We start from the raw sequence: 13517 nt of genomic DNA, 5'->3' as shown, positions 1-13517 counted from the left end.
TTCTATTGATTATTTGAGGTACAAAAGCTTGAGAACTGGCCGCTTTTTATTTGATGTGTCCCTTGTATCCATCAAACTTGCTTGAGTGTTACCTGCTACTTAATGTAGGTTGAAACTTCTAAGTCTGACTTCCACAATGGCTGGCAGCATGTCGTCTATTTGAACACTGGTCAATGGTCTTTGAAGATTTTTTTGAGATTTTTTTTTTTTTTACTTATGCACACTGTTAACAAAGTTAATTTTATCTACTCCACCCCTAGAGATAAGATAGAAGTTGGAACATGCAGGAGAGATATTATTTAAGGGTGCTCAGACAACTCTCAAAAAGTCATAACATCAAGGAAAAGGCCTTCGTGTTGCAAAATGTGAGCAGGAGAGGGTGTCTTACATTGTGAAATCTACAAGGATCTCACTTTTCTGGAACTCCCTGACATCTGAGCCCTCATGCTGCTGGAAGCTATCCAAGAGCACCATAAAATCAGGGCTGGTCCTCTCTGAACTGAGTCCAGATCATTTCAAAGTGAGGCAAGGCAGGGAAATAAATATTGAACCTAGTTAAATGTTGCTTGAGATTATGCTTGGCACGGAGAGTCCAGCCTCTGATTTGCTCTTAGGTTACATGGGTTATTTTTTTTTTTAACTCAAATGGGTATGCCAGGGTGGATTCCTTCAATGGCAGCAATTATGTGCAAGCGCAGTTGTATTTCTGCCACATTTAGTGAAATGAAATATAAAGATTTATGAGATGGCATAGGGTGGGTAAGGAGGTGTCCAAAGCCTCCATTTCATTCTCCTTGACTCCACCCTGAATCCCAGGTTCCTGTCCCTTTCCTTCTCCTCTGCTTGCTTAAGCTAACTCCTTTTCTTTTCTTTTCTTTTCTTTTCTTTTCTTTTCTTTTTTCTCTTCTCTTCTCTTCTCTTTTCTCTTTTCTTTTCTTTTCTTTCTTTTCTTTTCTTCCTTCCTTTCTTTCCCTCCTTATTTTCCCTCTCTCCCTTCCTTCGCTCCCTCTTTTCATTCTGAAAACAATGCCTATAAGTTCTGAATGCTCAGTAGGAAGTAAGACTCAAGAGAACCCAAGGAGAAGTTCCAAGCCCTGCACTAAGCCACAGACATTAAAATCTGGGCATTTCTCTTTAGAGCAAATGGCTGAAATGATTAATTGCACCTGAAAAGCAGTGTGGAGCAGAGGGACCAGCACTCATGTGCTATGTATAGACAATCTAGGCCCTGCTGATTCATCATGTGACATTTTCCTTTGGGGGCTGAAGGTGGGTCCAATCTATCAGCACCTCGGGGTGGATGCTACATGTTCTGTGCCTCTCTTATCTCCGGCAAGAGGGAGATACCTCCAAGGTCAAGTTTCACCTCACTCAATACCTTTGGCTTCTTGAAATCCCTAGCCCAGCCAGACATAGAGCAGTATTCTGATCTAAGAGAAGCCGTTAGAGCCAGTCATGCCCACACATATTCCTAACTTGCACTGTCGGATTTCCTGACTCAGAACAATTGATCTAAAGCTACCCATGTTCATTCCCCTTATCTACAAACAAGGGGTATTAACAGTTCCTACCTGAAAATACTGCTTAATTAAGGCAGTTACACAATCCAGTGCTTAAATCAACCCCCTCATAACACACACACAGAGAGAGAGAGAGGGAGGGAGAGAGAGAGAGAACATTAAGTGGTAGAAATTATAAAAAAAAATAATTCCCTAGATGCCAAACCACTTCTCTTTCTGGAAGGCTTGAAAACTCAGAACAGTCACGACCATGGTCCTCTGCAAACCTTGTATACAAGTAAAGGTGGCTCAAATGCACTGGGAGAGGTGACAAATAATTGGAGGGCAGATGTGGAACCCACTAGCCCATCAGGTGAGAGCACCTTACACACAGCTGTTTCCCAGGTTACCATGATGAAAGCTCAGGCTTTTGAGCAGTTTCTACATTTCAAGGTGGGGATGCTGCTCAACTTCTGAGTTTCGGTCTTTTCCACCCAACTCATATCTTGAACACATAGACACAACAGTGTACAAATTAAATCCCATTAGGAAAAAAATCAATGAGGAATATCTGTTTCACAAAGCACCAGACTTAGACTGCTTTGTTTTCAAGAACTATTCGATCCAATGTGAGTCCAGGAACCACAATTTACATGTGTAAAATGGTTTGCAGTTCCCAGGGCACTTCATCCACACACACTATATTACTCAAGCCTTCTCCAGACCTCTGAAAGTCAGTATTGTGATCTCTGTTGTACAGACAAATAGCCAAGGCTCAGGAGGTTTTAAAATAAATCTTATCTCTGGGTCTCATGCCTCCTACCCCCATGGTTGTTATATACTGTTCACCTTTCTCCACCAGTTAGCAATTAAACCCTCAACCCTTACTACCCAGCACACACCCACCCGGTGTGTCTCTTGTTAGAAACACATCCAGTTCATGGGTCTGAAGAGTTAAGTGAGACTTGAGACATGTGTAGTTTTAAAATCTAGTTATGACTGCATACCCTCCACAAGAAAACCCACAGGAAAGAAAGTAAGTTCAAGAACTTCAGGGAGATTTTCACTCTTCCAGCTTTTGGAAACATTCTTGGCACAAAAGGCAAATTTCCACATGATCTCTTGAGTATCGAGACCACAGTAGCATTAGGAATATGTCCCCTAAACCTCACACACAAAATGAGATAGTCTCAAAAGGTATAAAACAATGGAGATTTTACCACTGAAGGCAGATTGGTTCTTTTCCCAAACTCTACACTCCCATCCATTATGAATTATTTTTGTCCCTATTTTAGGAGGACCCCGATGTCCCTCTTCTTGCTTAGTGTGAAAGTTCTGAGCAATGCCCATGAATATAGGAAAAACAGAGCCAGTGATGTTGATTTCACTCCTCCTTCCAACTAGAAAGTGAAGAAGGATGATCAATGACTCCTGGTAATCAGATATAGATCACTCATCAAAGAAGGCATGAAGTAAACATAGTTCTGAACCTCATTTCAAAATAAACCTCATTGCCCTTCCCTAGACCTGAAGCTGGACGGGGACATTCAGAATGAGTCACAGTCACTGGACAAAGCTTCCCAGAAAGCCCAGCTCCTTAACTTGACAGCACACATACAGCAACTTGCTAAGGTACCAACTACTTGGAGGAACAGGAGAGACTCTGCATTTGAGGACATGTTCCAAAATGTTTGTCTTCACGTTCAGCCCCAGACAAGATAGCATGTGCCCTTTAAGGAAAACTGAGCCCCTATCAGCACAGCATAATCACTGAGCAGAGTGAATATATAGAGCTTTCTGGAATCAGCCACTGGACTACACTTGAGGGTAACAGGAGTGTGACCAATGACTTTTGTAGATCCTAAGATACAATCCCATTAACCTCTCTGAATCAATCAGGCCAGCATTTGCCAGCAGTGTTTAAAATGTTTAGTTGGTTGGACTAGAAAGCCGCTGGCACTGTAAGTCTGAAGGTGACCTACGGAGTACTCAGTTGATGCCAAGGATCAGATCCCTGGACTGCTCTAGAGCAAATCCATCAAAAGGGAGTGTCTGTAGGAGAACTGATGGGTCTCTAGATGGCCCGTGGGCTCCTGCCACTACTATGGCTTTCTCTAGTGCTTTAGGGAACTAAATACAACTACAGTACCTTGAGCTTGAGGTAGTGCTGAGGAGACCACAACAGGAACCTCCTTGACAGACTTCCTTCCGCAGCGCTCCTCTTCTCTGGAGGAGCATGATGAAGCACACGTGTTAGAAATCACTTGTTAAGCTTGTACAACCACTCTGGAAATCAGTCTGGCAGTTCCTCAGAAAAATGGACATAGTACTATCTGAAGATCTGACAGTACCTCTCCTGGGCATATACCCAGATGATGCTCCAACTGGTAATAAGGACACATGCTCCACTATGTTCATAGCAGCCTTATTTATAGTAGCCAGAAGCTGGAAAGAACCCAGATGTCCCTCAACAGAGGAATAGATACAGAAAATGTGGTACATTTACACAATGGAGTACTACTCAGCTATTAAAAACAATGAATTTATGAAATTCTTGGGTAAATGGATATATCTGGAGAATATCATCCTGAGTGAGGTAACCCAATAACAAAAGAAGTCACTTGATATGCACTCACTGATAAGTGGATATTAGCCCAGAAACTTAGACTACCCGAGATACAATTGCAAAACACAAGAAAATCAAGAAGAAGGAAGACCAAAGTGTGGATACTTCATTCCTCCTTAGAATAGGGAACAAAACACCCATGGAAGGAGTTGCAGAGACAAAGTTTGGAGCTAAGATAAGATGAAAGGGTGGACCATCCGGAGACTACCCCACCCAGACACTATTGTATACTCCACCAAGATTTTGCTGAAAGGACCCTGATATAGCTGTCTCGTGTGAGGCTATGCCAGTGCCTGGCAAATACAGAAGTGGATGCTCACAGTCATCTATAGGATAGAACAAAGGGCCCCCAATGGAGGAGCTAGAGAAAGTACTCAAGGAGCTGAAGGGGTCTGCAACCCTATAGGTGGAACAACAATATGAACTAACCAGTACCCCTAGAGCTCTTGTCTCTAGCTGCATATGTAGCAGAAGATGGCCTAGTCGGCCATCACTGGGAAAAGAGGCCCCTTGGTCTTGCAAACTTTATATGCCCCAGTACAGGGGAACACCAAGGCCAAGAAGTGGGAGTGGGTGGGTAGGAGAGCAGGTCGGGAGGAGGGTATAGAGAACTTTCGGGATAGCATTTGAAATGTAAATAAAGAAAATATCTAATAAAAAAATTTTTTTAAAAAGAAGTCACTTGTTGGAGTAACCAGGTTGACTCCTACCTCTTCCCATCAACCAGGTGATTTTTAAAAAGGCATTTAACCTCCCCAATCCACGGGCTCAACAAAGAGATACAGTTGTCACACAGCCCAACATGTTTGCTCAATGATTGACTGGCACGCGTGGTATGGAGGCTGAGTACAGTGCCTGACTCCTAGTCAGAATTAAGTTGAGATGGACTTAAGTCTCCCTTCAAATCCTATGTCTTTCCTGCATGTACATATGGGCTTTATGGACTCCATCCTTCCCTGGTCTCCTGGTTACTCTTCTCTTTGCTCGTTTGAGACCCAGTTCAGCTGTCACATGCATAAGATCCCCAGTCACAACCCATACGGGCTTCACGTGCCGCCTTCCAAGGTCATGTGTTTTCCATAGAAGGTTGGCACACCTCAAGGGAATCCCCACGTAAAATGGTTTTACCTGCAGTCATGGAGAGAAATAGTACATGGAAAAAGAGGTAGGAGTACAGAGGGTGCACTCACAATATGAGTCAGCTTTAAAATAAGTTGAGAGATGTTTTTCCGGGGTTGTGGCCTGGTGCTGAGGAGGACCTAGTATTATCAGATAGAAGCCAGGATATGAAGTACTCAGTGCTTGGAATACTCAGTAGCCCAAAGCGATATTGCTGTGTGTACATCTCTAGCACTTGGAGTCTCTGGCAAAGGATGAATGGGCCTAGCATTCCTCTCTTCCTTTCCACAAGATTACAGGCGATCTGGAGATGACAGGATAAGGCCATTCTCTGCAGTTTTCTGGGATCAATGCAGCCACACCAATAACCTCTCTGTCCTACCACATTTCCCATTGCTCTGCTTGTACTCAGTCATGCACACACTCCCTACCTCCAGGTCTGAGAGAAGAATGCATAGAACAAACCCCCAAAGACTTCAGGTAAAGCAGCAGTTCTCAACCTGTGTACCAAAACCCCTTTAGGGGTTATCTAAGACCACCAGAAAACACAGAAGTTTACATAATGATTTGTAATAGTAGCAAAATTACAGTGAGAAAGTGGCAATAAAAATAATGTTATGGTTGGGGGGGGGTGTCACCACAACATGAGGTAGCCCTTTTAACAGTATTAACAGTTTACCAGCACTGAGAACTACTGATGTAGAGAATGAGACTGGCCAAGTACATTGATGTGTGGCCTTGGGGATAACAACCAGACTCATCACCAAGTGTCCACATTATTTGTTCTCTAAAAACAATCGTCCTTGTACATAGGATTGTTTGTTTCTTTTCCAATCTTCCACCCAGACCACCTTGCGGCAAGCAACACAACCTTACATAGAACTTAGGAACAAAAACAAAATGGCTTAAGTGTGAGAAGAACTAACCAGACACTCCAAAACTATTAACAGTTTCTTCTGATGATTGTGATGGCTTCCCTGCAGCGTCCAGTCCCCTTTCTCACCACCCATCCAGCAGGTGGCCTGCTGAGGGTCAAGTACCCAAGGAAGGGTCTTGGCCTGTTGCAATGAATTCACTGAGGCAGAAAGCCCCGCCCGTCCCTCCATTCCTGTGTGTCCTGGGCATTTAACACGTGTTTTTAATGATGATGGTGCAACCCTTTCAGCTTAGATCTGTCAGGGTCCCCAAGGCACGCAATGATCCCCTGAGAAGCATGTATTATCCGAAGCTTTCCCTTTTGCTTAATTACATTGTACTAATGTTCTTTTTCCACTGGATTTCTTTCTGCCAACTCCCCATTCAGCCAGGCTTCACTGTGGGTTGGATTTACATAAAAGACCAGCAAATTATAATTGTGATGATTGATCACCGAAGTTTCCTTGGGTTCAGATTGTTTCCTAATGTGGGTCATTTTTCATCATAAAGAGTCTGCTGATAATGATGTCATTTCCATTGCTTGAATTTCAAGGCAGTGGCCACATATCTCAGCGGCTAAATGACTGTCTATAGGGCAGCGAAAACACATCCTTATCAGTTTAAAGCAGTTGCTGCCTTACTCAGGGGGACAAAAAATGAGAACAGGAGCCTTCTGAAGCTCATCAAACAAGAGCTTCAAGAATCAGAATCGGAATCTGTAGCTGGTAAGGCGCAGGATAAGGAGGGAGGTGGGCTGGCAAAACTGTTTCTGTGCGAAGCTGTGTGGCAAGTTAGCATTAGATAAAACCCACAAAGTCAGATTTGACAGAAAATAAGCCACACTGCAGATCCCTCTGATACCCTCCTCCTCCATCTTGGCACTGTGATTCAACGGCAAAATTAATGAGAAAGAATTGAAATCACTTTTGTAGAGCTCTGGATAAAAACCCATCTTGCCAGAATAGCCAATAAATGTGCTGAGTGATGGGGATTAGGGTGGAGCTGGAACGTGACCTTGATTTTGCGTTTGTAAAGCATGTATTTGAGATGGACGGATGCCGTGTGTGTATTTAAAACACGTAGCTGTGTCATTATAACCCAAGGCTTGAAAGTTCAAAGCAGTGTAAGTAAGTTGTGCCCCAGCATAAAAGATGATCTGATTTCTGGCACTTGCCTCTAATCACATTCCAGTAGTGCATCCCCTGGGATGCCCTAGGACATTCTGCAGATGTTAAAGTTTGAAAATTCCCCAGCCGTGCCTTCTACAGCCTTTCTCATGTGGCCCAGCAAGTTTCCACCCCACCTTATTTTGAAAAAAAAAATGGCTGACTTGGAGAAAAGTTGAAGGAACAGCACAATAGCACACAAATCTTAAATGCATACACTTGCTTCTCATGTTGTGTCATGTGTTGTTTATCTATGAACATGCTCACACTCATGCATGCACACACACACAATTTATATTTAGTCACTAGAGAATTACTTGCCTTGTCTTTTTTTATTAGATATTTTCTTCATTTACATTTCAAATGCTATCCCGAAAATCCCCTATACCCTCCCCCAACCCTGCTCCCCAACCCACCCACTCCTGCTTCCTGGCCCTGGCATTCCCCTGTACTGGGGCATAGAATCTTCTATTTGCCTTGTCTTTATGACATTTTACTCTCACATTCTAAAGATTCTAAAAAGAACTAAAAGTATTCTCCTCATTCCAAGGACACGATGATCATGCTCAAACTGATAAAATATTTATTGTTCTTTAATACAGACTCCTTTCCCCAATTTTCCAGTCATTATTTCCATAGCTTCACATAGAATGGGTGTTCTGTGTGTATTTGTATGTGTTTTTGAGTGTGTATATGCATGTGTTTTTATGTAGACATTCACATGAATCTTTGGGATCCAATCAAAGATCACCGATTGCATCTACCTAACATCACTTTTTGAACTTTTAAATTTACTTTTTGTTCTGTGCTATTGAATTAGTTGTTAGCAGATTTGATACAATCTAATTACTCTAAAAGTTCATTTCTTCGTATGGTGGTGAAATCTCAAGAAGACAATAGTGCCCCACATGAAGGATTTTTCTCTGAAGAAACAAGGAGCACCTAAATGACAACTAGAAGACATATATTATTTTTAAAGCAGGTCAGATAACCTGATATTTAAAAAGTAAAAGTGGGCGGCAGGGGTTGCTAGAAAGATGGCTCAGCAGTTAAGAGCACCATTTGCTCTTCCAGAGGTCCTGAGTTCAATTCCCAGCAACCACATGGTGGCTCTCAACCATCTGTAATGGGATCTGATGCCCTCTTCTGGTGTGTCTGAAGACAGCTACAGTATATATATATATATATATATATATATATATATATATATATATATATATATATATAATACACACACACATATGTGTGTGTGTGTGTATACTGTATATGTATATATATTCTTTTAAAAAAGAATCCATTCAATTACATTGTTTTTTAAAAAGTGGGAAGGAAAATGGAACACTCCTTTTTACTGAATAATATCAGCTAATAGGTGGGAGCAGAACTTAGAAATAGAGAAGCACTGCTACATTCCATAGCTCCATGGTGATATCTAACTCAGGCAAGAGTTGCCCGGTTGGGGTGGGGCTGAGAGGAGGCATGTGAAAGGAAAGCCGAAGAGTTGGGGTACAGCGGGGACGTGTGGAGGGTGACCAAGGGTGGGATGAATTAGAAAAGAAGCACAGAGATAGACACGTGTGATGCCATAGTGGAATCCAGGACTTTGCATGCCAACTTAAATAATTTAAAATGTTAAGTAAAAAAGAATTGTCACCACCCCGTTCATACTGGTAACAGTGGGAGCCTAGGTCCCCCCGTGATTGTAGCTCATATAGTACCAACAACCAACTAAATAAGATCCGAGATGTCTTTACAGTATTTTTTTCTGTAAAAAATTATCACTGGAGCCCATCATACTTAGTGATCTTTGCAATGCATAGGCTTTCATTTTATCTGTCTGACATAGTAGTTCTTTTGTTTTTGTTTTGAGTTCGGACTTCATTTTTTTTCTATCCTTGCTAATTTAAACTTTGTTGGTTTCTTGTTTGTTTGCTTGGTTGTTTTGGTGGTGGTGGTGGTGGTGGTGGTTTGTTTGTTTGTTTGTTTGTTTGGTGATGTAAACCACCATTATCAAGATGTAAAACGAAATAAAAGGCTATAGTCAGAAAAAGTCACACCCTCTGTTTCCCTTGGCCTTGGCTCCTGCTGACCTGGGTTGCTAACCAGTTCTACTGGTTTCTGGCTCATGGGTCCTGTGCTTTCTGAAGAATAAAAGAAAACAGGAGCAAATCCCCTGGCACATTCTTGAATATTAACATTTGTGCCTCTTTCATAATCATTGATTTTGGATTTTTGAAGAACACATGAAAAACCTTGCAAGATGAGTGTACTCCCAGAACTGTCTTTCTCATCTCCTACTTGGAGCTAGAAGAATCCTGTCTGTTTCCCTCACACACATGAGAAATGTGAGCAGTGAGGACAAGGGAGAAGGATGGAGCCCAGGTCCAGCATGTGACATAACGGGTTACCCAGCATCAAATCCCTCCAAACATGCACTTCATGTCCTGGTAAATCAACTAAGCAAATAACTTGGCCCGGTTCCTCTCCTCTTATGAATGTGATCCAATTAACCACACAGCCATACAGCTTCGAAGGCTCAATGGAAATCCGATCCTAATCGATCCAGTAGCTTAAGACACTCCCGTGGGTCACTGCCCTGAGGATAAAGTCAAAACTCACAGGCTCAGTAGAGGGCTCTCAGAAGTCCAGCATGCATTCTCACACACTTGAGCACACACTTCTGAGTCCCCACTGCCATGTGCTTTGTCCATTACTTACTTGAAATGCTCTTATCAGCAGGAACTAAGAAGTCTGCTGGAGAAGTTATATCTCGATCAAATTCCGTCAAGCAAGTGTGTTGACTGAGCCCTGGACATGGCTCACATGGAGGAAACTTGGTTGTTGGGTTGGCAACATAATATCCTGTGATTTAGAAAGGCGTAAGGGGAAACTAAAACTGTGAGTTTAATCTCCTTCCCATAGCCAAGTGAAGGAAGGCATATTGATATCACAAAACAGAACTTAGGGCCCAACGGCTCTCAAGCCCCAGCACACAAAGGGCTTCTAGGCAGTCTTGTTGGGGAAGATAAACACCCATCCACTCACTACATTTCTTACCTCCGGCCCGACAAAGTTGCTGACATTTTGAATTTCCAATCAGTCACACAAAAGTCTCCTGAAGGAGGTCTTCGTTTGACGGATCTTCGTGCATCCCTACTTCTTGGCTCCTGTGGCAGAGCCTATATGACTCTATAGCCAGCCCATAAATCCTGGTATTTAATCCCCCATTCCACTTGAACAGAAGCCCAAAGAGTGGTAATTTTCAGACTCTTGTAGTAAAGAAGAATCACCAGAGGGATTCATGACTCCGTGGACTAAGAGTGAAACGCCAGAATCTTCATTTCTAGCAGATAATTCAGGGAGTTTCAGGACCACTCTGAGAAACAATCAGTAATCAATCTGAGTGCCTGCCTTGTAACCTGGTCCTCTGGGTGCCTCAAATAGCCTTCCTCCTAAGAAAAAGACCATTCACCTGGCTCTCCCACACTAACTTCCCGCAGCTGGCCCAGGCAGGAACTGCAACTCTGAGACACTCCCTGCCCTTCACCTTGATTTCACCCCTCCCCTAAAAATATTTAGCTTTGAGTTGTGAGTAATACTATTTAACCTTCCCCACAAATGGTGGCCGTTATCCTGCTGCCTACGCAGGCCCTGTTACTCACATCAATGTAATTTTAATTAGAAAAGAATGTTAATGCTTATTGTGCATCTCATCCATAAAACTCTCTAGAATGGTGTGATAATTAAAATTCTCTTTCCATCACCTAACTTGCAGAGAACAATTCCACTAACACCTCACTAATCTCATATGACTTTCCTCAAGACATCATCAAGTCAAAGCAAACTGGACATCTACAGAGCTGGTGCAGTTTATGAAAATAACTACTATGTGGTAGAGGAGTGGCAAGGAGGAGGGATGGAAATTGTCCTAGCCAGAGAGGAGCCGCACAGACCCAGCTCAGGACAGATGGACCAGTTGGCTGTGGAAAACTGTGCCTCTAATCATTGGGACATAGGTAATGTTCACCTTCGCTTCAGAGGGTGTCAATAACTACTTTAGCAAAAGAAAAAATGCACGTTATTCCTTGTAAAGATTGATTTTTACAGATTCCTCAAAGAAACCAGGAGAGATTGTAAGAGGAGCTAAGGAACCCCAGCCCGGAATGAAAGTTTAGAACGAGGAAGGATACACGCAGGCCTTGTGCATGCTATCACAGCCTCTAATATATTTCTATCTATCTATGCATCTGCAGGAGGAGTCATTGGCTTTTAAAAATATTTCCACCTCTTCTTCCATATAGGTCCTTGAGCTTTAGGGTAGAGATTTGATTTAAAAACAAACAGACATTCCATTTAGGGCAGACCTGCTAGGAGGAGTGTCTCTGTGTATATCAACCATACTCCAGGGCAGGACCCATGCTTTGTACTTGGCCAACATAAAGGATTCCACGTTTTTATATATCTCTCTTGTTTTGTTTTGGCATTTTTTTGTATTATTTTCTTTTGAATTTGTTTGTTTTGGTTTTATTTGTTGTTGTTGTTGTTGTTGTTGTTGTTGCTGCTGCTGCTGCTGTTTTTAGTTTTGTTGGTGTTTTGAGAGAGACAGAGAATATAAAGTTGGTTGGTAGGGAGGACCTAGGAGGGGCTGGACAAATATGACCAAAATATATTGGATGAAAATATTTTAGTAAAAATAAGGAGAGAGAGACAGACAGAGACAGAGGGAGACAGACAGAGAGAGAGAACGAGAGAGAGAGAGGAGGTAGAGGGAAGGGAGGGAGGGAGGGATTAAAAAAAGGGAGAGAGGAAAAGAGAGATGGAGGACATGGCAGAAATGACTGGGATATTCATTTCCCTGCCCTACCTGCCCTGTGCCACTAATCATGGAGCTGAGTAGCAGGCTCGGGGGTTTTCTGTTGAGCTTACTCCTGCTCCGTTGCTGTGCACTTATGATTTGAGGCAGCTTGGTCTCTGCAAGCCTTTCCCATACACCCAAGGAAAGGCCATTTATATTTATATGAGGCTGATGATGACAGATCGGAATAATCATGCATTGGACAGAAAATAGGCATTCAATAAATATGACTGGACTTCTCATGATGGAAAATATGCATAGCAAAACTGTGTGTTTAGGTCCTTTTAAGGGTATAGTGGCCATAGAATTAAATGTATTCGCCTTGTCCATTCATGTCTGCAACCATTCTCTAGACCTGTCAGCATGGCAAATGGGAACTGCCCTGATTCACATAGCTCATGTAGGATACCATCATACATGATGATAATTTATTATTTGCCTTCATAGGATACCATCATAAACATCTTCACATGGGTCTATTCATCCCCCTAAGCATAATTTGATCATTATCTATCCGTTATTAGCCAACTATGATTAAGAATACTAAAAAATGTGAAAAATATGAAATTCGCTAAGAAATTGACACAATAGTGAAATAAAACATCAATACTGAATCACTCTCAGTTTTCCTATCACCTTCCCCCAAATTATAGCATTCAAGGAGAGACATACCATCGCTGTGGGGGTTTCCCAATCTTTTCATGCACTCATGAATGAATCATGTTTATTTTATGCATATAAGGCAAATAATAAATTATGTAGAATGATATGTTCACAACTATTAGACAAATCACACTAATATGAAGAAAGGTCTTATAAGCAAGATCTCAGACTGCATTTTCTGATGATGATATCCTAGATGGATTTCCTAAAAGTCTAGGCTTAATTAGATGGCACTAAGAACAAAAGAATAAAGTGTTCTAAGCAAGTGAGCCACTCAGCAAGAAGAATGTCCCTAGGAATGGCTGTGATCCAATCACAAACCCAAGAGGTCCTGATTTGCTGAAAATGCCTAGGACAACATTCTTCTCTCTCCTCCAATGACCATAAAACAAAATTCATTTGACATTGTTCATAAGTGGATGAGGTAGATGTGCCCAGAAAGGTGAATGCAGTAAAAACACAAAAGAATTAATAACTCTAATGATGTTTATAAGCCTAGATATGAAAGTGCTTTGCAATTATGAAGCAAAGAACTCATGTGCTCTCTCCTAAATGAACTATGAGCCACCGATGTTTTCAAAAGCATTACTTTTATTTATTTATTTATTTATTTGTTTGTTTATTTATTTATTTATTTTTGATTAGGTATTTTCGTCATTTGCACCTCCAGTGCT

At 41.9% G+C, this 13517-nt stretch overlaps 1 long non-coding RNA gene across 3 annotated transcripts in view; it reads left to right on the top strand.

The window, feature by feature from the left end:
• The first annotated feature begins 6711 nt into the window (after positions 1-6711).
• Positions 6712-13517, top strand: part of Gm36427 — a 79670-nt gene continuing 72864 nt past the window's right edge. For 2 of the 3 annotated variants that reach the window (XR_873873.3, XR_873874.3), the window contains exon 1: positions 6712-6884. This is a non-coding gene — a long non-coding RNA (predicted gene, 36427). Of the gene's footprint in view, positions 6885-11148; positions 11342-13517 lie in introns of all 3 variants that reach the window. The other variant, XR_382827.4, reaches the window with a different exon arrangement.

This window comes from Mus musculus, chromosome 13 (assembly GCF_000001635.26).
Source record: "Mus musculus strain C57BL/6J chromosome 13, GRCm38.p6 C57BL/6J".
Taxonomy (NCBI): Eukaryota; Metazoa; Chordata; class Mammalia; order Rodentia; family Muridae; genus Mus; species Mus musculus.
This window is presented reverse-complemented; position numbering and strand designations above follow the sequence as displayed.